Below are 24,226 nucleotides of genomic sequence, written 5' to 3'. Positions count from 1 at the left end.
TTGTTACATAATTAAGATTTAATGGCAAACCATGACTGGTTTACTCCAACACAACCAGCTGTTTACAAGCAGAGAGCTGGCCTAGGAAAGCAAACACACACTCTTGATCTTGCCATTCATCGCTAAAATACCTTGAGTCCCACTGACGAAAAATCAGACAATTCTTGCCATTAAACACATATAAAAATGCACTTTAGCAATGCCTTACAGCTTACACTGGGTTGTTGACTTCTGTCAAGTGCAGAAGGGAAAAGATCTGGATTATTTTTTATACTTGTGCTCAAGCATCTGCTGTCAGGGCCGGACAGGTCTTTAGTCTGACCCGGCAGATGTGCCAACAGTATCACATGGATTTAACTTTGCTGTATTAATGCAGTTGGCAATTTAAGAGGGCCACGACAGAACAGCTGTGCCTCCCGGACAGGAGCATCCCTGGCACATACTGCTGGCATAAGACTTCACCTTAGTGCTCCTGCAGTTCCCTGAAAACCAGGTTCAGGGAGCTGGCAGACTAACAGATGACACATACACCCTTTTTTTCTTCTTTTGTTGGTGCTGTGACTCATGCCAGGGCATGCAATAAGCTGGGGAGATAGCTTAACAGAAGGACGCAGCAGGAGTCTATGGAGAACTAATACTGCTTGGACTCCCCAGGAGAGGGCTGTACAGGTTGGGGGGAGGAGAAATATGTATTATCTGACTCAATCACAGGATGCCATTCTTGGGTATTCTTATTCTAAACTCACACTATTTCCAAATCTGCACATTATAAGGGGGCAAACTTGAGTGAAAACTGTCCAAGCTGGCTCTAGGAGCATTGCAACTTCACTAGCCCACAATTGTTCTTGTATGAATTCACCCTGCTCTTCCTTTTTGGGGTGAACTCAACCCCAAATGAGCTACAGTACTCCTGGCACACAAGGTAGGTGTCCTTTTTCATCACTGCAGTTGCCAGAATCATGATGTCTTCCCGGACAATCAGTGATGTTCCTTGTTCTCCCAGGCACCCTTGCTTTCCCTTCAGGTCTTTGCAAAGCTGTTGTTAAAATCCATTTTTATGAATGAATGCTTTCCAAAGTGCTATAGATAGCAGCAGGGTTAAAGCATCCATTGAATCCTCGGATAGGCACTTGGAGGCAATATGCAAAATGTACCATAATCCCTGAAGGGGATTAAACTTTTGCGGTCTGACTCAAAACAAGTTTCCAACTTGATTACGCATCACAAAAAGGTCCATCCTGCTCTAACTAATCTGAGGTTAAAAAAGAGACTAGCTTGGACAGGTCTGAATTCATTTTTATTTATTCTCCAAATACAATTTCAAAATATTTAGGGCCTTTCTGCCACCTACATAAGAATAGGAAATAATCAACTGCAAATTTTCAAAAGCCATAGCTGTATTATCTTGAATTCAAACTTCTAATTAAAGGTCTTTTAATACTCAAAAACTGTCAAAGCCCAAAGCCCTTAAAGCACAGAAACATCTGGTTGGGAATTAAAGTGGAAGGACATTCGGCCAGGACCAAGAGGTCAGAACCAGAACCTTCGCTGTGATTTTATTTTAGCAAGATCTACGTTAAAAGCTTTTACTGAAACCAGTTAATAACTTCCTGAAGTACAAGCAAGAAACACAGAGCCATGATCCAGAAAACCAAAAGCAAAGATGCTAAGAAAAAGGAAGTCTCTAGAAAAGGAAAACAGGAGAGGAGAGAAAGCTGTTGGGACAGGGATGGGAAAGGATTTTGCAGCTAGCCCGGCACCAAGAACTGAGTCCATGCCAAATGCACTCAGAGGCACTGCGCAATGCACACCACAAAGCCCACAGAAATGGGAAGGGGTCCTAGAAGTCTGCGTGAGACAGCCAGCTATTAACACCTCCCCCTGAATTTGGGGTACAAACACACGCACGAGCACTAACCAGATCCGAGCAGTGCTGCTTTTCCTGCAAACTCTGTCAGGCAAACATCTGTCAGAACGTCTCAGTTGTTTAATCACATAAAATGTTTCCTCTTCCATTTTTGGCACCTTATACTGAAATAGTCTATCGCAAGATGTCTCTGTATCATGCTCTATCAGCCTAACGCAAAAGAAAAGCTGTTTATAAACAAAGGAGGCACAGTTTGAGCCTGATATTAGATTTTCATGTGCTTGCTAGCAGCCAAACATACATAACAGCAGAATAATTGCAAATAAAGCGTGAGCATATGCACGGTCCAGAGAAAGAACCCCTGAGCAGTTCTGCACCGTGCTTTAATTTCCTCAAACATTATCTTTCTAACGAACTGGGAGTGTGATGAATGATCACCTTCCCCCGCCCGGCCATGTTAGGACTGTTTCAACTGCTGTCTGTTGTTTACTGTTTCTGGCCACCTGAATGTCAGTTTTTTCAAAACAGCACTTACTCAATATTGATTGTAACACCAGCAAAAAAAAAGATGCTGAAGAAGGGAGAAACACATCCCCCCAAATTACTACTGCAGCTCTTCACCTCCAACTCAAGAATATTTCTTTGATAGATTATATATATTGAAGATCCTGCCAACTACCAATTTCATGGGTATGTTAGAGGGTAAACTAACAGGAAAATAGTGAACAATTCCCCCTGCTCCTACAAGCCCTATGCAGAATTTGAGATGGGAAACCACAGAAGAGCTCAGTCTCGATAGCACTGGTAAAGGAAACAGCAGAAACACCCAACACCAAGTGGTTTCACTAACACACCATCAAGCTCTTCTGGAAGCCACCTCCCCTTTAAAATGAGCAAAGTTTAATCAGAGGTTGAAAGCAGGACACGGGGAGTAAGAGCTGGTTACAACTGGGGAGGTTGATTTGGTTTTCCAGGGAGCATCTCTCTGCTCAAGACTCCTTCTCCTAATGCCTGCCCACCCCAGCTGCAGCCACAGCCACCAGAAACCAGCTCCAAAATAATGGCAAACTGATCACAATACTTTCTTCTTCCTCCCTTACTAAGACCCTACTAAAATTCAGCAAACTGGTAGGAGGGAGCAAGCAGAAGACTGACAATGGGTTGAACTATCCTCATTGTTTAACGCTTGCCTTTCTTCCAGCTTTTTGTACAAGCACCCTGCACCCTCAACGGCAAAGAAGCATTTGGATTTTTATTCGTTCCGGCAACACGGCACACCAGTTCTCCAAGTGCACCACCAGAACCGCAAAGCGCCGAGGAGCAGCGCTGCACGCCGAGGGATGAACCCCCGTACCTGCGACCCCCAGCCCTCCTCTGCCCCCTCCCCGCTCCCCACCCTCGCCCTGCACACAGCCTGTGCTCTCCCACGCTCCGACACGCTTGTCTCTCCGGCTGTCTCCCCATCTTCCCTTCATCTCTACACTCATCGAACATGCTTTTAACAAACCACCTGAGATCCTCACGGCCAGGCTGTATCGAAGGTTTGCTGATTCTTTCTGCATAAGATTTAAAGAACAGCCTTTCCTACCCAGCCACACGCAGCAGCTCCCACCCGGGGACCGCTCATCTCACAACTCAATTACAGCACATTCCTCGACCTTGACAAAGGCATCTTGCCCTGCCGATATCCACTCGGAAAGCTGGGGAAAAAGGTCCTTCTCCTAGCCAGCAACTTTGACTGCGCCTCCACCCATATCATATATTCCTCCGTCCCTGCTTCTCTACCGAGCCAGCTGTTTGGCTTCAGATTCGGGGCCTTTCCTACCCTTTCCTGACCGCCACCTCCCAGTCCTGCCGGGAAGAGTTGACTCCCACCTCCAAGCTGCCCACTCCATCCATAAGCCAAGCAAACCACCCAGCCTCTGGGCTTTCTCCCATAGCAAGCCCCTCCATAAAGGAAAGCATCTGGAAACCAGCACCCCTCCTTTTAGAAAAACACTTTTTAGAGTGCCCTGAGGTGCCTACAAGAACCTTCAGCCTCCAGCTCCCTCAGGTCTCTGCTGGTGGTGCCAACAGACATGGTTGCCCTGGACCCTCCTGTGCCAACTTCGAAGGTGGGACCATCGCATACCCTGGAGCACCTCTACGGTGTACACTTCCAAAGGCGACGGGAAGAACAGCTGGATCCCAAGACTGCACTGCTTTTTAACAGTATAAAAAGCAAAGACCACTTGAAAAAAACATGCATTGCAGAGGGACCCTGCCAGACAAGCCAGTTTTGAAGATGAGCGCTACTTTTTACACATCCCACTGCCTCTTAAAAAACTGGGCCCCTGTGCATTTTCCACTGCAGAGTGTTTCTGAAGACGGCGGGAGGAAGGACACAGCACACCCTGCGCTGCCCAAGAACAGCCCAAACCACTCAAGTTTTGCTATTTCATTAGGGCTCCAGCAAAACCACTTATAAGCAATTCATAGCAATAAACTCTTTTTCATCCAGGCATCCTAGAGTAATTTGCAGACCTAAAATGCTGCACTACTTGCATATATTACTAGACATGAACTCATCCAAGTCAATGATGATACAAGAGGGCTTGTAAGCACTCCTTCCCTCCACGTACATCCTTCCCACCGCCAGCCTATTTCTTCCGCTCTCGTAGAAGTCCATCTGCTGCATGCACACACTGGCATAGAAATTTGGAAGTCCCCATCCCGGCAGCTTGCTTAGGATGCGGCTGGTCAATCACATTCAACAGTGGTGACTGAACACAACCAGTTGTACACCACGAACAGTAGTGTCTGAATCAGCCCACAGGTCTGCTTCATCAACAGTCTGCTTAATTACAGCAGAAAGGCTCATTTATTATTCCCTTTTCAAATGTAACTTTTCCACTTTTGTAGGTTTTTTTACCTTAAAACATTAGTATAACTGGGTTAACATCCATGAAGAATACGCAGTTAGTTTTATGGATGAGATTAGCTAACAAGCTTGAACAGGTTTTATATTTGAGTCCAGCTGATCTGGACTTGTTAACTCATTTACGTGGTCTCTGCTGCAAGACCCTCATTACCTCACTGCATTAAAAAAAAAAAAAAAAAAAAAAATTTCAAGGAGTTGTAAGTCATACTTGAAGTACCCCTCAATTATTTGTGGTCCGGCAGAAGCTGTAATACTAACCTATTAATGTTAATGAGAGCAATACAGCATGCACAATAATTATCTGCCACTATGTGCACTGAAATGAAAGCGAGCACGTTAACTTAAGCCTGAAAGACTGTTTTAACTCTAAATTTGAAAATAGAATTTGATGGTGCATGATTAAACCTCAAATTCTGCAATCAGGCAGGCGTTATTGGAGCAAGAGCACGTTAACTTTATAACAGCAGGAAGTTTTAATAAAACTTCCTTTAAAAAAAATCAAGTTATAAAAAAAAGCACTCAGTGTAAAACACTGTTTTGCTCTCCTTCTACAAATCTTCATGATTTACTTTTGAGTCAATAACTCACTAAAATTAACAAGATGAAATTATGTTTTGACAAGTTCCAGTGCTGATGAACAGATTTTCAAATCACGAATCCAGCTTCACCTCATTTTTCCACCACAGCTGACAGTCGAGAAGTGAATCATTCATTCCTTCTGGCCTTTGTGTATTTTATCAAATGCTACAGGGAACAACTAACTTCAATTCCCTCAAGTAATTGCATAAAATGCCAAACTTAAAGTTCTTTCACACTTTAATAAAATTAAGTTCTACAGGAAAGAAAACATCCGTCCAGCCAAGCTCAACCATTTTGACCATATGTTGCCATTGGATCAACCTAACCAAAACAGATACATAATCCTGCCACTCAGAATACATATAAAATATACCACTGGAAAAGCTTTCCACCGTTCCTTGGCAGCATACAAGGTTGTCTTCTGCCTAAGGCTTGGGACCCACCTCACCTAACAGATGGGTGTGATGGCTACCCCTCAATTAGGATAAATAAAGGAGCTTATTTGTCCCTAGAGCCAAGAAGCTGAAGCAATCACAATACACCCAGAGGACAGGCACGTGTCCAAAATTTAGTGGAATCCACACAGAGGAGCTTTGCAAAGCTTCTGAAAGAGGCTTAACAACCAGCACAGCAGCAAGAGCAGTCCCAGAAGATGCAGACCTGAGACTCCAAGGGGAGAAAAAGCAAGGACCTTTTCTAGGTCGAACGCTAATTAAGAAAGGGTGAGCGAGGAAACTGTTCCCCCGGTCAATTCTCTCCTGTGTTGAGGAAAGGATGCACAGAGATCTCTAGCTTTACTGTCAATCCCCCCTCCTCAGCCAAACAGCTCATCAACAGCAGATTTTGTGTAAACGGTCAAAAGGAAGTCATTCCCTTTGGACAGAAGTCAGACACCTGCAAGCTGCCGGTTTCTCCCAGTAAACCAGAGCTGTCAGGATGCCGACAAGCTCCTTCTGCACAACAGAACTCTGGGGAAAAACACACACCAAATCTTCATCATAGCCACTGAGACAGGCAAATCTTAAGTAACTCTACCAAAGCCAGCGGGCCTGTAGCAGAGAACACGATCCCTGCGATAATACACCAAATCCATAAACCCTCCATTTTTGTGTACAGACTGAATGTTTTCAAACTGTTTAAAGGCTTTAAATGCGGCATCCAGGGTACCATCCTAGCCCTGCTGAAGTCAGCAATGACAGCAAGCTCCACCAGCTCCTGCACCCCACAAGGACATCATCCAAGGTCAGGCAGCGTGCGAGCTTGAAGGACGCCTCCTCCTCCTCCTCCCAAAAATTGAGCATCTCCTCCCCTTGCACCTCTCCCAGGAACAGCACCTACTGGAGCCATCAGAGTCAGAGGCTGCTCTATGTGCAGCTGCAAATGTTTTATTTATTCTGAAAATTCAACCAACACAGCTGTGCGATGTGAAATATGACTCAGTGGAGTTAGCGTCTTACTGCAGGCAATCACATTTATTATAATAAATAACTATAAATAAATAATGAGGTTGCTTAACAGGGACATGGGTAACCTGTCTAGACAATCACGGAGGTGACGTACTCTGCACTGGAATGTCCTCCAGATTTCAACAATAAGTCTTGATTAGAAATATTTTTTTTTTTTTAAAAGCAGGGCAATGATTGCTTATTTAAAAATACCAAAGCCTGCTTCTCAGCATTGCCAGTATGCACCTAGCAAGTTTAGCTAGTAACACCTCGCTCTCTAGCAAGCCTTTCCCATAGCAGACCCTTACAAAGATCAGGCAAACATTCCAGCAGGCAGAATTTCTGATAATTTACTGCCACGTAAACCAAATTCTCCTATTTGGAGCCGCAAACAGTACTGCTCCATCAACAGGCTGGCCTATCCACGGCTCAACAGCACCCTGCGACCATCACCCGGGTCTCATGGTGGTGCTCTGTGGAGGGGAGAACCCCTCTTCCCCTTCCCTGGCATTTCACTGCCTGCTTAATGGAGAAAAGCAATGGCCAAACTAATAGCTGGAACATGTGACCTTAATTAATTAGCAGACCTAGTGGAAAATGCCAACTCTGCATTGTCACTGCCTGCTTTCAAGGACCCTCTGCCTGCGTCAGCAGTACAGAGACGCTGGGTCCATTAACGTTTGCTCTGGGATAAGGACAGATGATGCAAGAGTGGCTTTAGCAACCTGGTACAAGAGAGGCAAGGTCTGAGATAAAGGAGTAACCTCCTGTGAATCCGTTTGTGGTGAAGGTCTTCCCTCTCCATAAATGCTTCTCCAACAACTCTGTGACGGGCTCTAGGAGAAATCCACCAAGAACAAAGCTAAGGTCAACTGGAAAGGATTGGGAGAGCAAGCAGATGGCCACCTGCCACCTCACCAGTCAGCAAAATCATTCACTTCAGCTGCATCATGAAATATTTCCTCACTTCTTCCTCTCTCCCTCTAGCTGCCTTCTTTCATCCATGAGCTGCGTCCATTTAGGTTACAAGACCCATTTAGCACGTAGTGGAGAACAGCTGGGAAAGCAAACAAAAAAAAAATAGACCAGTACCTTCCCCAATGACTCCAAAATCCTAGAGGCAGCTGCAACAAGCAGTATTTCTCTGGGAGTAACACAGAAAAAAAAAAAAAAAAAATCTTATTCTATAAAAATATCCCTTGCCCTCAAACAGGCCTGCAGTTACAATCAATTTCAATAATAAACTTTATCAATACTGGGCACCACTCCTCAGGAAAAGATCTCCCTTTCTCCCCTAAGCTGTGCATCTGCCCTTGGAGGAAAATCCCAGCGCTCTGAACTTCATAGAAGTAAATCCTGCAAGCAGCAGCACTGCTAATATTTGCAGGATGGCCACAAGGAGCTTGATCAAGGCTTAGACACACATCTGGCTTGCAGCAGAGATGCACGTTCACATGGGCACTGTTTCATCAGCTAACATTTGCTGAAAATCTTGTGCATCACAGATACAAGAAACGACAATCACAGCTGCTCGTTGGGATTTCCATTTTTATTTCCATGGGTCATATTAGGGAATGCAATATCTTGTAGTTTAGCAACTAAATTTATGCTTTTTTTTTTTTAAAAAAAAACAAGTACTGTTATTGTTACCACATCTAAACCATTAAGACATGTCCAGATGCTGTTAAGCATGTTCTGGATACCTGTAATAAATAAAAAATTAAATCCCAAATGGGCTACATTTTTTCAGGGGACACGACCTTAGCAACTTCAGCTCCTCCAGGACCATAGGTAGCCTTGCAACTGAAATCTGAATTCTCCCACCAATCTCCCAGCTTTTTTTTTTCTTAAGATCAAGTTCCTTCAGTACCCATCGCACGTTGGATTTATAATGCTAATCAAACTTCTCCAGGTAGAGATAGAGTTTATAAATTAATCCTGGGTAAAATAAATACATCAGCCAATCTTGGTACAAACATTCCTGCCTCTGATTAAGTTGAATTCCAGGACTGTGCAGCATGCATTTCAAAAGGGTAAAGTGGCAGGAAAGATGCACGCTCTCCCTGCATACAGCACAGCATATTTGCATCAATGTGACCTCAAAGCGACAATGCCTGGGCAGGTGGCAAGACGAGACTCTTAGTTATTATGCAAAAGTGCAACTTGCTTTGCTGTTCCTTCACGCCTCCTTACCCACGCAGCGAGCTCCAGGTGCACGGCAGCGGTGCTTGCTGATGGCAGGGCTAGAGGTTTCGGCTCTGAACTCCCCACTCCAGGCGCTGCGATGACTTGAGTACGTACGCAGCCCCACGCCGAGGGGCCCAAACTGCGCCCTCCGAGGCTCCTTGGATGCTCTGAGATATTTATAAATAAGTGCCCACAATACAAGTTGTACTTTCCTGTTTTATGCTAACTACAGGCACCTATAAGAAGCGATCAATAGTAGTCTGTGCCATACCCTAAGAACCCTAAAATATTAAGTGCAGGAACCATCACAGACAAGACATTACGGCATTTATACAGGCTGAACTCCTATACCAAAAGCTATTTATACACTAACTCAGCAGAGCTGAAGTGTTCATCTGCTAACAAAATTGGCTGGGTGGTTTAAACAGGACCCGGGGCGAAAAGTTGGCAGAAGCACGAGCAGCTATGCTGCCCGGTTTCAGGTATAGCTCTACACTGAGCCAGCTCCCAGTGCAACCAGCGCAAAGAGAATGCACACAAGCTGCATCTAAGCATTCACGCATGGGGAACATAAGGGCAGCAAGGGCATCGCAACCCATTGGGAAGAAGAAATTTCTAACCTTGAAATCATCTTGATTATAGCCATTTTGCTGCAGTGCTAACGCCAGGTTGACCAGCTTGCCATGCAAAGCCCAGGAGCACAGAAGAGGGTACAGAACTGTCCACGAGCCAAGGTGAGACCCTTCTCACCCACCCGCTCGGGAGCCAGAGGAGCAAAGTCTTCTCTGACCGCATCCCTACCACCCACAGCAGCCCACACCCGCCGTGACGCCAGCACCAACCTTCCTCCTCGGCTGTGCCATGGCACAAAGTCTTGAGTAGTTGCCATCGATGCCCTAATTTACCATTCTTTAAAGAGAGAGTTGAAGTGTGTATTATATGTCTGATAGGCTTCACTTAAGCAGACACCATTTGTTGTTGTAGCACGTACAGTTTAAAGAGAAGTATGAAGTACTTTCCTCATTAAATGAAAACACAGCGGTCCAAATCTCTGCCTCTGATTCCACAGTGAAATTCCCTCTCCCACCCTGGACATTATATGATTGTCAATTAAAAAGTGAAAGCAGAACGCAATGCAATACTAAAGCAACTAAACAGGAAAAAAGTCATGACAGCAGGATGAACACAGTCTACTAAAAAAAAAAAAAAAAAAAAAAAATTAGTTCTTTAAAATCAACAGTGAAAAAAGTAGATACCATATTTGATTTTAAGAAAATGTTAGGAATGATACATATGCTCAGTTGAGTTGCCAAGAGGAATTAATTTAAAAGAAAAAAAGTTTAAAAAACACACTTAGAAAGCAGTTCCGGTTTATGTACTATCACTCCTGTACACTGCCGCATTACAGAATGCTTCAGAGATCACGAAATGCTCTCCATCACCAAAATGAAGCCCAGCAAATTGCTAATGATAACAGTTAAAGCAAGATGTGGAAACCCAGTTCTAAAAATTAAGAATGTCAAAAACTGCACACTTGTTTAAGAGCCCTAGCCAGGCAGCCGAGTGCTGTTCACAAGCTTGTCCTCCCAGCAGACTGCTCCGAAGAGCCAGGACAAATCAGGAATTACTAATTACGAGCGTTTAAGGAGGATGCAGTGACATTTCTTGTACGGCTGGAGCACTTTGTAGGTATCACACTGGCTTTTAACCTCTCATCCCATCATACAACTCTAATGAGTTCTGTGGTCCCAGCATTAACCGTGTGGAAAACAGCTGACACTGCAAAACCCCAGCTCTTATCATTAAAGCTAACCAGATCCCGTTCTTCAACCGATTTAAGACAGAGCTGCTGCGGGGCATGAATTATCTCCTTTCCAGGGAGGCCACCCCTCCGGGGAATGGGGCTCTTCATTCAATCAAGGGGATGAGCACCATTGTCTCTAATAGGGATGAGTCAGGCCATGAAAGCATCACCCCTGCAAAGCCCACGGCATACACGATGGGGAGTGTGCTAATTTCGGCTACGCAGCAGCCAGACTGGGCAGCACCAGAGATGAAGCCAAGATCAAACCTGGCAGCACCCCAGGACGCAGAGGACAGGCAGCAGGAGCGCACGCCAGGTCACCGTGTCCGCTTTGACATTTTCAGTGCCCTTCAGATGCCTCCAGGAGCAAGTCGAGGATGAGCTGCCGAAGGCACGACAGCAAGTACAAACTCCTTCCCCAGGCAGTTCGGACTCCTGGCAACCTTGCTGCTATGCTGCAGCTCCTGGAAAACTCTAATTTCAACACAAAACTCAAGTCCTCTAATGTTACCTCTTCTAAAAGCTTATCTTGTGCTCATGAATGAAACTAACATTCTAAACCAAAGGGAATGAAAGGATTAGATGATCTGTGTGTTATACAGGTTTTAAACTGTTCAAGTTTCTGGACAGCTGGTAAGAAGTGGGGGTCTGACCTGAATTAACTAAAAATTCCTAGATGTTTTACAAAGCTTTACTAATAAACTCAGCTATAGATCAGGGCACTGACCCTTTCAAGTTTGCACAAACCTAGAATTTCAAGATCTCCTCCAGGTATCAAGAAGGAACTCCAAACCAAGGCCAAGTCTTAACAATCCCAAATAATGTTCTTTTTAAACTGTGCTATTAAATCATTGCTATTAAAATACTGACAGAGAAGCACTTTCAGGTATCCTGCAGGCATCTCTAGCACCAACCACTGCAGAAACAAATACGCCCAAAGACGACTGAGGAGCTTTGGGACACCCAACTGCATGAGCTCGTCCCTTAATCTAAATTTTGTTCCGAGACTCTACGACACACAAATTTAATGGGATTTACTTGCTCATCCTCTAAATCTCAGGTTTACACATTTCATTTTGACAGCCTCCACCCTGGGCTTAAAACCTGCGACACAAAGTGCTACAACAGTCTTCAGATGAACTCACTTTCAACTCACAAGCTGAGAGGAAGGAAACACACAGCCCTGCAGGTCATAAAACTTCTGCTCAGCAAACAAAAACCAGCAAGATGCAGGTCACTCAACCCAGAGCAGTAATTTCTACCCCAGAAGGTCGCAGAAGGTGCAGCTCAAGACACCGCACACAACCCCCGTCGGGTCAAACACGGGAACGGGCAGCCAGCTGCAACAAGCAGGTAGTTGTCTCGGGGAAACGTGGTATTTCAAAAGCTAAAGAGGGGCAACAGCTTCCGCTCACAGGCTGTGGTTAGAGCAGGTGCCTATATATAGTTACGGTAAGTGAAAATGTCCGTTGATACTTCCGTTATGCAAAAGTTGCTCTAGTTGTTAGCTATAGCTCTACAGCCCATGGTGCTTTCTTCAACAAACCCGCAGGAACGTCTCCACTACCATTAACAAAACCACCAGGCTAGGTCTCGAGGAGACCAGCTCTTTGCCGACCGGGAGCAGGCGGCTGTCCCGCGGCAGGAGCCAGAGCCCCGCACCGTGCGCTGCTGCAGGATGGAGACCCGGGCTTGCGGCACGTGGGACTGTCCTGCTCCAGCTCCATCAGTCGCTGCCTCCACCTGCACCTCCAGCGGGAAGGGAAACAAGCACGCCAACCCACTGCCACCACCAGTCTGCTGGATTTTAATTAAGCGGAAAGAAAAAGGCTAAAACCCTACGGGGAAAAACTGCCTGCTGGTTTGCTTCTTACACCGAGTTGTTCCTCCAGCATCAGCCTGTCCCCTCCAAATTGCTTTTGCATCTTGCTGTACAAAATGTCTTTTTCTTCTCTGGGAGGCTAGAGGAGCATCTCACAGGAAGGATGACCGGATTTCACAATACGTGGTTTTGAAGGTTGGTGTTAAATTTGACACTGTAGCTCCAAAGTAATTGTGACTAACCACTAAATCACCATGTGTAATGGATTCCTCCGAACATTTATAGCTAGCAGTTCCATTATGCTCTAATCTGGAAAACATCTAAACGACTCTCCACAAAAATTGGAGGGGAACATAAACGTCTTGATAAAACAAGATTCCAGAGATACTCCACTTAACCACAGTGACTTCTATAATATAATGTCTAGTGCAATAACATCCATTACAGTGCAGTCATTTGCTATTTGATTTTTAAACCCACGCTTCAAGACATCAATCTAGAGAGCATTGAGTCTATGTGAAAGGTGAAACAACCAAGAACAAACCTGTAGGTCAGTGGAGCGAGTGGTAGCAAGTGAGCCAAGCAGCACCAAGAGGCTCCCTGACAGCTCTGGATGGAAGCTGCTGCTCCCTGCCACCAAATGGTAAACTCAAAGTTGCCCTTGTGCTCCTGGATGCTCAGCCCTGCACATCACTTGAATCAAAAGCCGTCGGCCCACAGTAAAACACTGCGCTGTTAGAAGTGTCTGCCTGGCCTTGTTCAGCTTCATTCTCTTCCTAAATCCATGATTTCCAAACTCTGATGGTCTGGGGGTAACACAGCCCTGGAGGGAGAAGCACCACCTTAGAGATCCTGGCTGTCCTCTCTTGTCTAGAAAACACCACCAGTTTGGTGGGGGCAGAAGAAGGCCTGTATGCAATCAAAACCCACAATAAAAATAATACAATCAGCTAAGCACACAAGAAGCAAAGGAGGGAAGCATTACTGATTCATTCCATTTTCCTGGAAAAGCCTGGACTATGGTTAAGTGGAAGACAAGCTGAAATTTTCCATTAGTGGGGGGAAAAAAAAAAAAGCTTGTTTAAAGAGAGAAGGGAAAAAATCCCTCAGGTTAATGTTCAAGTACAGCAACAATAAATTTTACCACAAAATCTCTGCTAGGCAGATACTCACCCTGCTCCCAGCCCAAGGAGCAGTGGAGCTTGCAAAAAGGCTGCTCTTGTTTAATACGAAAACTGTGTAGAAAATAAAAACCAGTAAGAGAATCCCAATCTTCAAACAGGGAAGGGAACAGACAGCCTTTTGACATTCCTCCCAGCATTTTTTCCTCCAGTCTCCCTGCCTGGGGGGCACAGGAGGAGGGAAAGCAGACGGTAAGGGAAGAGCTAGCTGGGCTGCATGCACCAGGGGATGCGACTGCTGTAGGTGACCCTGAAGAGCTTGACAGCGCTTGCAGCCTGGAGAGATCTTAACTTACCCTGGGCCAGGGACACAGGCGTCAGTCTAGACCAGGGACTTAAAACCACTTCACCACCACACCTTCCTGAGTTGTACTGTGCACTCTTACACCACAACCAAGGATCAAAGCCAAGCGATGCAATAAGTGACTGCAGCACATCCCAGCCCTGGTACCTGCATTAAAGTGAAGGCTTTTGCTTTTGTTGTTAACAGAAAGGCATGTTTCATCTCAGCTGCTCAAGCAAAGATGAAAAACAACTTGTAAAATAAAAGGATGTTGTCCACATGAGCAAAAAAGCCTCTGTTCTGCTCCCTACTTCTCCAAACATCCCAAATTGACTCCCACCAGCCAGCTAGCACGCTGCAGATTTTAGGATCACTTACACTTACACAGGTGATGCCCTTGGGACTCAACATGCTCTTCAGCATCTATAAATCCTACCATAACCCACTTCCAAAAGAAAGTGTGTCTCCCAAGTCCTGTAACAGAGCCCAACACAAACTCCATAAACACAAAAAGGCAATGACTTCTGGCAGCCCAGAACTGCAATTGCTGCCTTTATATCACATCCCAGGTGCCTGCTTTCCCTTTCCATAGAAAATTAAGTCAGTCCTCTGACATAACTGAAACTATTAGCCGCACTGTAAAAGATGCGGCCCTAGACAGGCAAGCCATCTGCAAATGCTCATGTGTCCAATGACTTCTACCTGCCCTGTGTTTGGAGGGAAGAGATGAGGCTTCCACCCCAAAGCTGTCCTCAGTAAGGCAACAGGTTCAGTTTGGTAATGCCTGCTGCCAAAAAAGAGCAACTTGCTTCACAGACTGTTTTAGTTTCTCTCAATGATCAGATTTCAGCTTGAGTATCCATCATCATGAGATGGCAGATCTCAGGTTTAACCAACCTACCCTCCATTATAAGCAATAGGTACTAGTACTTGGATTCCAGTATGTACCAAGACATATAAATATCCTTAAAAAGATCTTTTAAGCGCAGGAGTAAAGAGACCAGAATTTCACTTATCTTGATAGAACATTATATAAGACATTAAATATTTTTACTGTAAGGGAAAAAAGTATGATACTGTACTTCATACCCATATCTCTTTCATGAATACACATTTATTGCAGGAAGCAATTCACCTTCATGACTTCAGCTGATACATGAGGAAAAGCAGAAGCAAAACTGTCCTGCTAATTCCAGGAAAACAACATAACATGACGGGAAAAGCAAAACCAACCCTTTAGACAAGAAACAAGAGAGCCTTAGATTCCTTTAAAAAGCCTGTATTTGCAGTTTCCAAAGTACAGTTAATTTGCGACATTTAATACACAAGTTGTCATCAGCCTTAAACCTCAATTTCCAGACCTCAGCTGTACCCAAGAGAGCAGCAGGATGGGCTGAGCGCACGATCAAATCCTCCAGCACGACTGCCGAGCCACTGTGGCCGAGGCAGAGAATCTGCTTATATATTTTACAAATAACCGGATCCTTCCATAATCCAGGCTCTGAGAAATTTTTATCTCACCATGAGCTCAGCTATTCTTAAGTCCTTTCTGTGGGTTTTTTTTTTCCTGTGCTGCCTGATACACTGACCAATTTTATAAAAGGGATTGGCTGACGGGAGGTCCAGATTCAGGTCAGATGGAGCTGGCCTTTTGGGTATGCGCTCCCAGATGCTCGTGGAAAAGAGGTCTAAAACTCCCCTTTTCCTCTACACCCTCAAACCAAACCTGCCCATGAAAGGCATCTATTCCTACAGCTTTCTCCCACAGAAGGCTGGCTGTTATACAGAGTCTGAAACAGCTGCTGCTTCTGGTTCTCCAGGTCCCCAACCCAAACCCGATATACTAGCCAGGACGGACACCGTCACATGGACGCATCAACTTACCCAAGCTACTCTCTAGGTCTTTGGGTCCTGTAACAGGGAATCTCAATTTTCACTTGTCTCAGCAAGTCTCTAGACTCTACACCCTCTGCTCGTCTTGGTGCACACACAGCTGCAGCACTGACCAGTTCCAAATTGTAGGAAAAGGAGAATTACAGTAGGGAAAGCTGGCATCCCAAACAAGAGCAAAGACACATGAAATCCCAACTCTGCAGAGCAGGAAACTTCACCACCCCAGGGCAACAAAAGGTGCTCACGCCATTAGACTGACCCCTATTCTGCAAAGCACTTAGCGATACATTTAAACACTTAAATATATATTGCTTAAGCATATACTTAAAGTACTTTTGTTCACACAATAGAGTTCAGGCTTGACAAGATATAGTTTGTGCGCATCTTAAACCTAGTGATGTGCAACGTCCTTCCAATCCCTTCTCCAGAAATATCAGCACTGTTCTCAGTTATATGCCTTCAGGTAAATGCCCCAATAAATAAATTTAGGCAAAAGATTTAGGACAGATTTTTCCAAAAGCCATATTGTACCAATATGGCAGGTCCAAAGCACTTAGCCATGCTTGCAGACAAGGACAGTTATTCACACGCTTATTCACAGTTATTCATGCTTTTGTCCTTGCAAGCAACAAAGAGTTCAGTAATCCAAACACAGGGCAGCACTCACACATTTCCCCTGCAACATTTTGTGCTGACTGTATTTCTAGCAAAATTGCAATTTTTTCTTGCATGTGGTAGCATGTTAAATATGCCACAAAACACTGGGTGATAAGACAGCTTGCAGAACTACTCCCCAGTCAAAATTCATCCTTAGCCATCGCCCTCTTCTTCAGCTGTTCTGCATCACTGCTAGCAAGCTGCCATCTCCAAACTCCAGCAGGTATTATCAGCTAAACCTCAGCACTACCCCATAAATCTAACTTAGTGAGGAAGTTGCCTCTATCCATAAAAATTCTGGGAGTGCTCATATTCCAACACAGAATGCTGCTGGCATCCAAAACACAACTAGCAGCATGGAAAGTGAGCCAGTAGCTTCTCAGGAGAAGCAGCTGCAGGTGCAACTACTCTTTTCATTTGCTTTCTCTGCCTCTCCTCTGGAAATGGGATGAAAAAAGGCATTTATAACTCTACTTTGCAAAACACATCAGTTATATTCATGAACATGGGCTCACCTGGGGTCTATCTGACCTGCTCCAGAAGCAGGACTGGTTTAAATGGCTATATAGGATAGTTTTGCAAACTAACAGTGTTCAAGAGATACAAGGAACTGACTATAGCTTCTCTTAGGTCTCTGCTACCGCTGCCTTCTGACAGTCTAGTCCTCTCCACTCTGAGCAGATGCAGCCTTAACAGTCACCCATTGCAACCAAAGCAAAAGCTTAAAGCAGAGTAGCAATGTTTCATTCCTACTGACTATGGTCAAGACATCTGACACTGGTACCCAATGCCTCCTATTTAGGAGAGCAGGTCCTAGCTTTCCTCACTACCCTTTTCTATGAGCCAGAGCACCAGGCTCACAGACATACCTTTAGGGCATGCTTAGACTATACTTTAGGACAACTCTACCAGGCTTCTGATCTTCCCAAGTTGCTCCTTCCAAAAAGTGAAGTCAGAGACCACTTCATCCCTGAAAGGAGGTAAAAACTAGATTACGCAAGAGCTCTGGTGTGAAAGCACCGAGCGGTGTGACCATGCACCAGCAGCTACGTGGTCAGGGAGCTTCCCTCCCTCTTCCCTTCCCGGGAATAGAAGGAACACCACAGCCCCCCCGCGACACCAGCACGGGGCAGCGTGCACGGCAGGCTGGAGTCACCTGTCAGTACGGTACGTTGGGTCCATATTTAAAAACTACAGCTTCCCTGAATTCAAACTAAACACTTAAAAGTACTTCCAGTGCCTCTACCTAAGATTAGTCACGTATATGCAGTCAGGCTGGGAAATCCAACATCCTTTATGCTACATACACACAGAAAGAGATCCTGACGCAAAGAGCTGCATTACATAGACAAGGCAGAGGCCAAGAAGAGGAGGACAGGCATGGTGATGGAGGTTTAAGGTCCTAGCTTCTCAAATCCCACTCGCATGTTTAGCCACCACTTTTCACCCATGCGGACCAGAGCCAAGAAGACAGACCCCAGCATCAACCTGCCACCAGAAAGCCAAACAACTGAGCTTTAAGTCAGCTTTATTTGAAAGCCAAAACTCTACTCCACATTTTATTATCTGAGGTTATTGGAAATTACCATAATCCAAACCCAACCTATTGAAGTTTCAGTTAAAGATGCACAGTTAGGAAAAAAGAAAGTGTAATGGGGAGACCATACCAACACAAAAGCTTTTTCTCTTACCAGTGACTGACTTGCAGCACACAACAATTGAAGGAGTTAAAGCCTAATTTATGCCATTTATGTTTTTGCAAGTCACTCAGCTATCATCAGGCAGACGCATCCTGTTGCGTCTGACATTTCCTTGAGCACTTTTGTCTTACTTCTCCGTGCTACCACGGTACTGATTAGATTCAAGCCCCCCCAGAAAAACAAACAGCTCTGTGAAAGGCAGAAGGCACACAGCCATCTTCCTCCCCATCTACAGTTGGTGACATCAGTTCCAGGAGGAACAAAGCCTGCTGCTTTTCTAGGAGCATCGCATGGACCGATGCCTCCACCCACATTAAAGTCCTCCATGGGCAACGAGTACCATGGGAGGACAACTCCTGCAGCATCTTCCCTATCAAGATGAGTTAGCTGCTGCCAAAAAAAGGGAGAAAGTTAGTAGCTGGTAGATTTTGCTCAAGCAGGACACAAGCACGTTCCCAATAACTTTCTCTGAACCCATAAGAGAAAAAAAACCAACAAAACAACAACCTCAGAACGGCTTGGGATTGCTCCAGGGAGTAGTTTCCCACAGGCAAAAGGAAATGCTCTCCCCTCAGTTACCCTGAAAAAGCAACTCTGAAAAGCAGCTTCTCTGGCTTTGACCAAGGAAACACTGTTTTTCTTAATAGGGAGGTTAAAACAGTTGCTTTACTCTGAACACAAGGAAGCTTGGAGAAAATAATCAGTCACAGAGAGTGCTTTACTCACTTGATTTGGGCGTTTGCTGAAGGATCCCACAGTTCAAACAGCAGTCTGAATGAGCAGATTCCCACTGCTGGGAGCCTTGCAATGTTTTAATTTACCCAACACAAAATGGAGTAAAGAAAGAATTGATCTTCCAGCTACTTGGACCTCTAAGAGCATCAAAACTTCACAGTCCTTTTGATTATGGGAAATTAGGAGCATTTGCTACAAGGATCTCATGAAAGGCATAGTCTTCTTCATGCTTTTATGGAGATGTGCAAAATCGTTTAATGCTGCAAGATTATCTCCCTCATAGCTGCATATATTTAGTGGTATCACATCAAAAGTTTGTCTCCCTCAGAGTTGGATAAGCAGCTGAGAACCAAGAAGTAACATGATTTGAGTCTCACCCGTAATGGATCTTATGACTTCCAGTTCTCTAAAGACTAACGATTTTTTTCAAGACTAAATAAGTGGAGATTTCACTCAGAGCTGTATATAAGCAATATCTTAAATGGATTCTGTCTTTAAAGGCATGAACAGCTGAGGAAGTAGACCAGAGTCAGGGAAGAGGAAAAAAGAAAAAGCTGGTCCTAATAGCCACTCATCCAAAAACATTATCTTGTTATATACATATATATGCTACCCACCCAGAGATACACGAGTGGGTGGAAAGGGCAACTGTGATTTGTTTACCGATAGACTTTTTATTTCAACGAAAAACACCCCACTGGATGTTAAACACAGGTCCCACCCCGTGAAAACATACTGAAGGAATTATACATTCACTGTTTACATCAGCAATATGAACTTAAACACAAAAAAATAGATTGCTTTGGCTTCTTAGTCTCACATTAGCAAATGCAATTATCTTTCATTAATTTTACAGAGTGTTCACAGTAGAAATTAAATCATTTCTTCATGTCTGTTTAAGAAAAACTTTACTGTGTTAATTATTCATAAATACCAAAGTCTGCTACTTATTACTCATCACAAATGTGATTCATTTCACTAACGCCTGAATAATTCGGTGCTACCCTATTAGTCCCAGAACACACTGTACAATTGCCAGCATCAGCAAATCAATCACAAACAATAATCCACGCTTGCTCTCCGGTGCCAGCTGCCAAGGAAAAGGAGGAGGAGGAGGAAGGCAGGAGCGGCACTGCCTCCCCACTCTGGTCACCACACTGCCTTCGTCCTCCCACGCAAAACCACCGTCCCGCATCTCCTGTCCTGGTTGGCTTTGCTTCCATCCAAGATGCTGCAGTCTCCGACAGGCGCTGCTCGGGCGAGCATCCCAGCCCCAAACTGGGAGCAGGGAACCGGGCTCCGGAGAGAGGAAGGCAGGCAGCGGCTGGGGATGCTCCATCGCTTCGCTTCCCGGCAGGTTTACATCTGGGCAGGCAGCTGCCCAGCAATGGGAATTAGCCGATTGAGGAGGGGAGGGGAGATTAATCCTTGCAAGTACGTAAGAAGCCTACAAGGATAATTCCAAAAAGGGCTGAGAGTTGCGAGGGCTGCTCGGCCGCAGTAATCCCGCAGAGCGAAACAAAGCCCAGACGCCATTTCTGCAGCTAAGTGGTTAAATAAGGAATTACCCCGAGTTTTGCATCCTGGCTGCTCTAGCCCAATGCTGTGACTGCACGGCAGATGGGACGTTATGGGGAGGGGAAGAGGGGACTGAAAAGTTACTAGGGCAATAAAATATGCTTGAATCTGCTGGAGTTAGATTTTTGTACTGTTTCCTCAGTCAGTTTAAAAATCAAACCTGACCACAGCAAAGAAATCTCTTAAAGTTCCACCAAATTACAAACACTTTTTTTTATCCCACCCCATAATAAAGTCAAGAAATCACCACTACTTTAGGCACAATTCTCTCCTCCTTACGCTCAATCAGCGCTCGCCCGGGCAGATGGGGCACGCAAAAAGCCCCCACCAGGTCCTGGCCACAGTGGGCTCCATCCAGCCCTGTGGTCCTGTACCCGACACAGCTCCCAGAGGCGTCCTGAACCCAGAGGCACTTCCCAAGACCCGCGTCCTCTCAGAAAGATCCATTCTCGCATCCCGTTTTCAGCCACATATTAATTATTTTGCTTTCTAGGAAGTTACGTGACCTAATTTGGGTTGATGCCGTACAGAAACACTGCTTTTATTATTACAGTTGTGGAGAAAGTAAATTAATGCAAAGGATTGCACACAGAGGCCTAATCCATTTGAGGTAAATCAATGCATTGCACATTTAAATTGCTCTGCTTTCCTTCAGAAAAGTACATTGAAGTGATTCATTAGGCACTGAACTGTTCACAAGAAACAGACCAATTCTCTTAGGCATGCCAGTGCATCTCTGCTAGTTAAATTTAAAAAGCAATCAAATCTACTAATAAGTCCTTTTTGCCGACATTTACATCAGTAGAGAACATGATTCCTGACAATTCAGATTAAATAAATGAGGGACAAATTAATCTCATTTAATACACCTTGGAACTGATGCGCAACTTGTTAAACTTAAAAATCTCTCTTTTAATAAAAATAAATAACCTATGGGTGATGCCTGACTTCCAAGCGCCTTCAATAACCTTTATTAAAGGTTATAAAGTTATGAAGAGGGATCACAAGGCACCATCTGTGTCTATTTTAATACAGTCGAAGCATGTATTTATAGTTTCATTTTAATATTTATAAATTCCCAGAAAAAATTAGCAGAAAGGCACCTTCTCAAGAAAAAGTAATCATGTCTTAGTACAACAGCACCATGCCACAGTGTTCATATTCCCCCCCCCCCCTTCTTTAGGGAGGACCAACTCAGATAACAAATAGAATAAACAGTGCAAAAAATAACACCTGTGCCTTGTTTCTTGCTCTACTGCAATCATTGGGATTTATTTTTACAACAATTAACATCCTCTCTCTACCCACAAAAAAAATTCTCCAATTTAAAATAAAAGGCAGTAGGAAACATATACTTTTAAATAACTAAAAGTCAATTTGCACTTTATTAAAGATTTAGAGAAGAACTGAAGAGACCTAATGTGGAAAATGATTTTTTAATCCCTTTAAGATGTCCTTTAAGAAGTCCAACACTTTATCTGCAACACAAGCGATATCAATTTAGAGACCTTTACAAGTCCTATAGTCCAAACTTAAAAACCCACAAACTTAAGTTTATAACCAAGACTTTCAAGGTCAGGCCCTGTAATGGGATTAGGTGAAGGAACCACTGGTACTTAGGAAAATAATCCCCTGCTCTTCCCCTCAAAACCCCTTTTTTGCTCTGCAGGCTGGCCCACTGCTTCCAACGCCCCAACACCAGACCCAGCTTCGGTCCCAGCAGGTGCCAAGCGGGGAAATTCAGCTGCCGCAGACACACGCTCGCAGGTGGCGAGGCAACATTCACCACCTACCTCATCCTGCAGCCACAGCAGCCACCACACCGAAATGAGCAGGGTCATTAGGAAATCCCGCTGATAAATGAAGCGGCACGGAGTCGCTCTGGCCTGGCAACATCTCTGCAAATGCTCTGTTAGGTTTTTTTGGGTTGTTTTTTTTGGGGGGGGGGGGGGGGCTTTATAATTGTTGCAGAGTTTTTCCTGGGGAGTTTCAGTGATGCGTATTTCAAGGGCAGGCAGGCACCCTCCCGGTGCTCTGGCCGGGACCCAAGTTACAGCAGGTCACCCCATCTGCTCGCTCACAGCCTCCAGCTCAGCCATGCTGGTCCCCTTCTCCCCCCGAGCAGGCCCCCCCGGGCCAGGCTTTGCCCCCAAAGCGGCAGTGCTGGGGGCCTCCATCCTTGGAAACGGCATCTGCTCCACCAGCATCCAGAGGTTTTAAATTGTCCACCTCCCGCCGAAGCCTTTATCACCCACCCCAAGCCTCGGGGCACAGTGGGACTCCACAACATCTCTCCTGCCTACAAGGGGTTTAGGGCCAATTTACAGGGCTTAACTATTCCCCAAGTTCCACCACTACAGGTGAAACAACGGAGCTCATCCCTTGCACAGCTATGTATCACCTTTGCTGTTTCAATAGCAGCTGTTGAGTAGGCTTCTCCCTAAGAAGTAAACCCCCCCAAGTAATTTTTCTCTCCCTGGCAGTATTACATAACTTCTCCCTCCCCGCTCCACACAGAAGCGGCTTACTGGGAAAACCCACACGCAGGGCCCAGCCTGCTCCAGGAGGATCCGAGCTCATGCCAGGACCGATGGCAACGCTTGCTGCGGCAAAGCCGCCTTCTTCCCAGGGCTCTGCCAGCAGTCCGGCTTGCGAGGAGTCGGGCACACCGCGGCAGACCACAGAGCAGATGAGATTTGCAGATGCAAATCCCACCACATTTCCAAGAGCATGGGGATTAATCCGTTCAGCCAAGAGAGCCACACACATTAAACACTTCCAGTTTGCTGGGAAATGTTTTAATGCACCTTTTCTTTAGATTTTCATAAGACAACTTAGAAGAGTTTAACTAAGTCATAGGGACAAGACAAGAACACCCACACATTGCCAAGGGCTTCTCTCCCACATCTCAACAACATGGTGCCAGCACCAGCCCTCCCAAAAGCCAGTAGGCACCATCCCTGGTCCTGGTCCAACAGGCTTGTACCAGCAGTGCAACATTTCTTCCAGTCTCAGACTTTCTGGCTCCAGAGGCAGTTCTGCAAGCTCGTTCTCTCAATGGAGAGTGCCTCTTTCCTTTAATGCTAGCCGGGAGGGACACCAAATACAGCCCGACCTTTACCCACGGCCAAGTCTCTCACCCGATGAGGGTACGAAACCACACCACCACTTAAGAATGTAGGCATCTGTATTTGCTCCCATGTCTCACTACATTTTCCAGTCTAACCCCAAGGCCTTTTGTTTCTTGCAATGGTGGCATTGGATTTATTGCTATAGACAAGTTCAGTAGATACTTCCCATAATAATTAGCCAGGGCCGAGCAAAATCTCAGTTCTGTGATGCTCTCACGCACACTTACTTTGGATGCTGTCTCCGTTCAGCGTGCCAAAAGCTTTGAGGCTTCCACAATCAATCAAGTGACCCAAGTCAGTCACTCATGACTAGGAAAAGGCACATTTCTCCTTTCTCACCACAGATGCCAAGTGGCTGAGACAATCCCCTTCTTTCTGCCACCACCATCAGCCCATTCTGCCAACCTCCCAAGCAGCAAATCCAGAACACTCAAAGCATCAGCT

The 24,226-nt window shown here is 45.2% G+C and overlaps 1 protein-coding gene and 1 long non-coding RNA gene across 3 annotated transcripts in view; both read right to left on the bottom strand.

Annotated features, from left to right (window-relative positions):
- HS6ST2 (heparan sulfate 6-O-sulfotransferase 2) overlaps positions 1-24,226 on the bottom strand; it is a 132,853-nt gene that overhangs the window by 104,505 nt on the left and 4,122 nt on the right. The gene's annotated exons all lie outside the window — the stretch shown is intronic.
- On the bottom strand, positions 595-17,784 carry LOC121232495. 2 transcript variants are annotated; one of them, XR_005931025.1, is made up of 3 exons: positions 17,508-17,784; positions 15,973-16,089; positions 595-2,077 (listed from the first exon to the last, which is right to left on the bottom strand). It is a non-coding gene; the product is annotated as an uncharacterized LOC121232495 (long non-coding RNA). The 2 variants fall into 2 exon arrangements; XR_005931024.1 differs by lacking the exon at positions 595-2,077 and adding an exon at positions 6,762-14,256.

The sequence above is a fragment of the Aquila chrysaetos genome, chromosome 21, assembly GCF_900496995.4.
Source record: "Aquila chrysaetos chrysaetos chromosome 21, bAquChr1.4, whole genome shotgun sequence".
Lineage (NCBI taxonomy): Eukaryota > Metazoa > Chordata > Aves > Accipitriformes > Accipitridae > Aquila > Aquila chrysaetos.
Note: the sequence above shows the minus strand (reverse complement) of the source record. Positions and strands in the feature narration are given on the sequence as shown.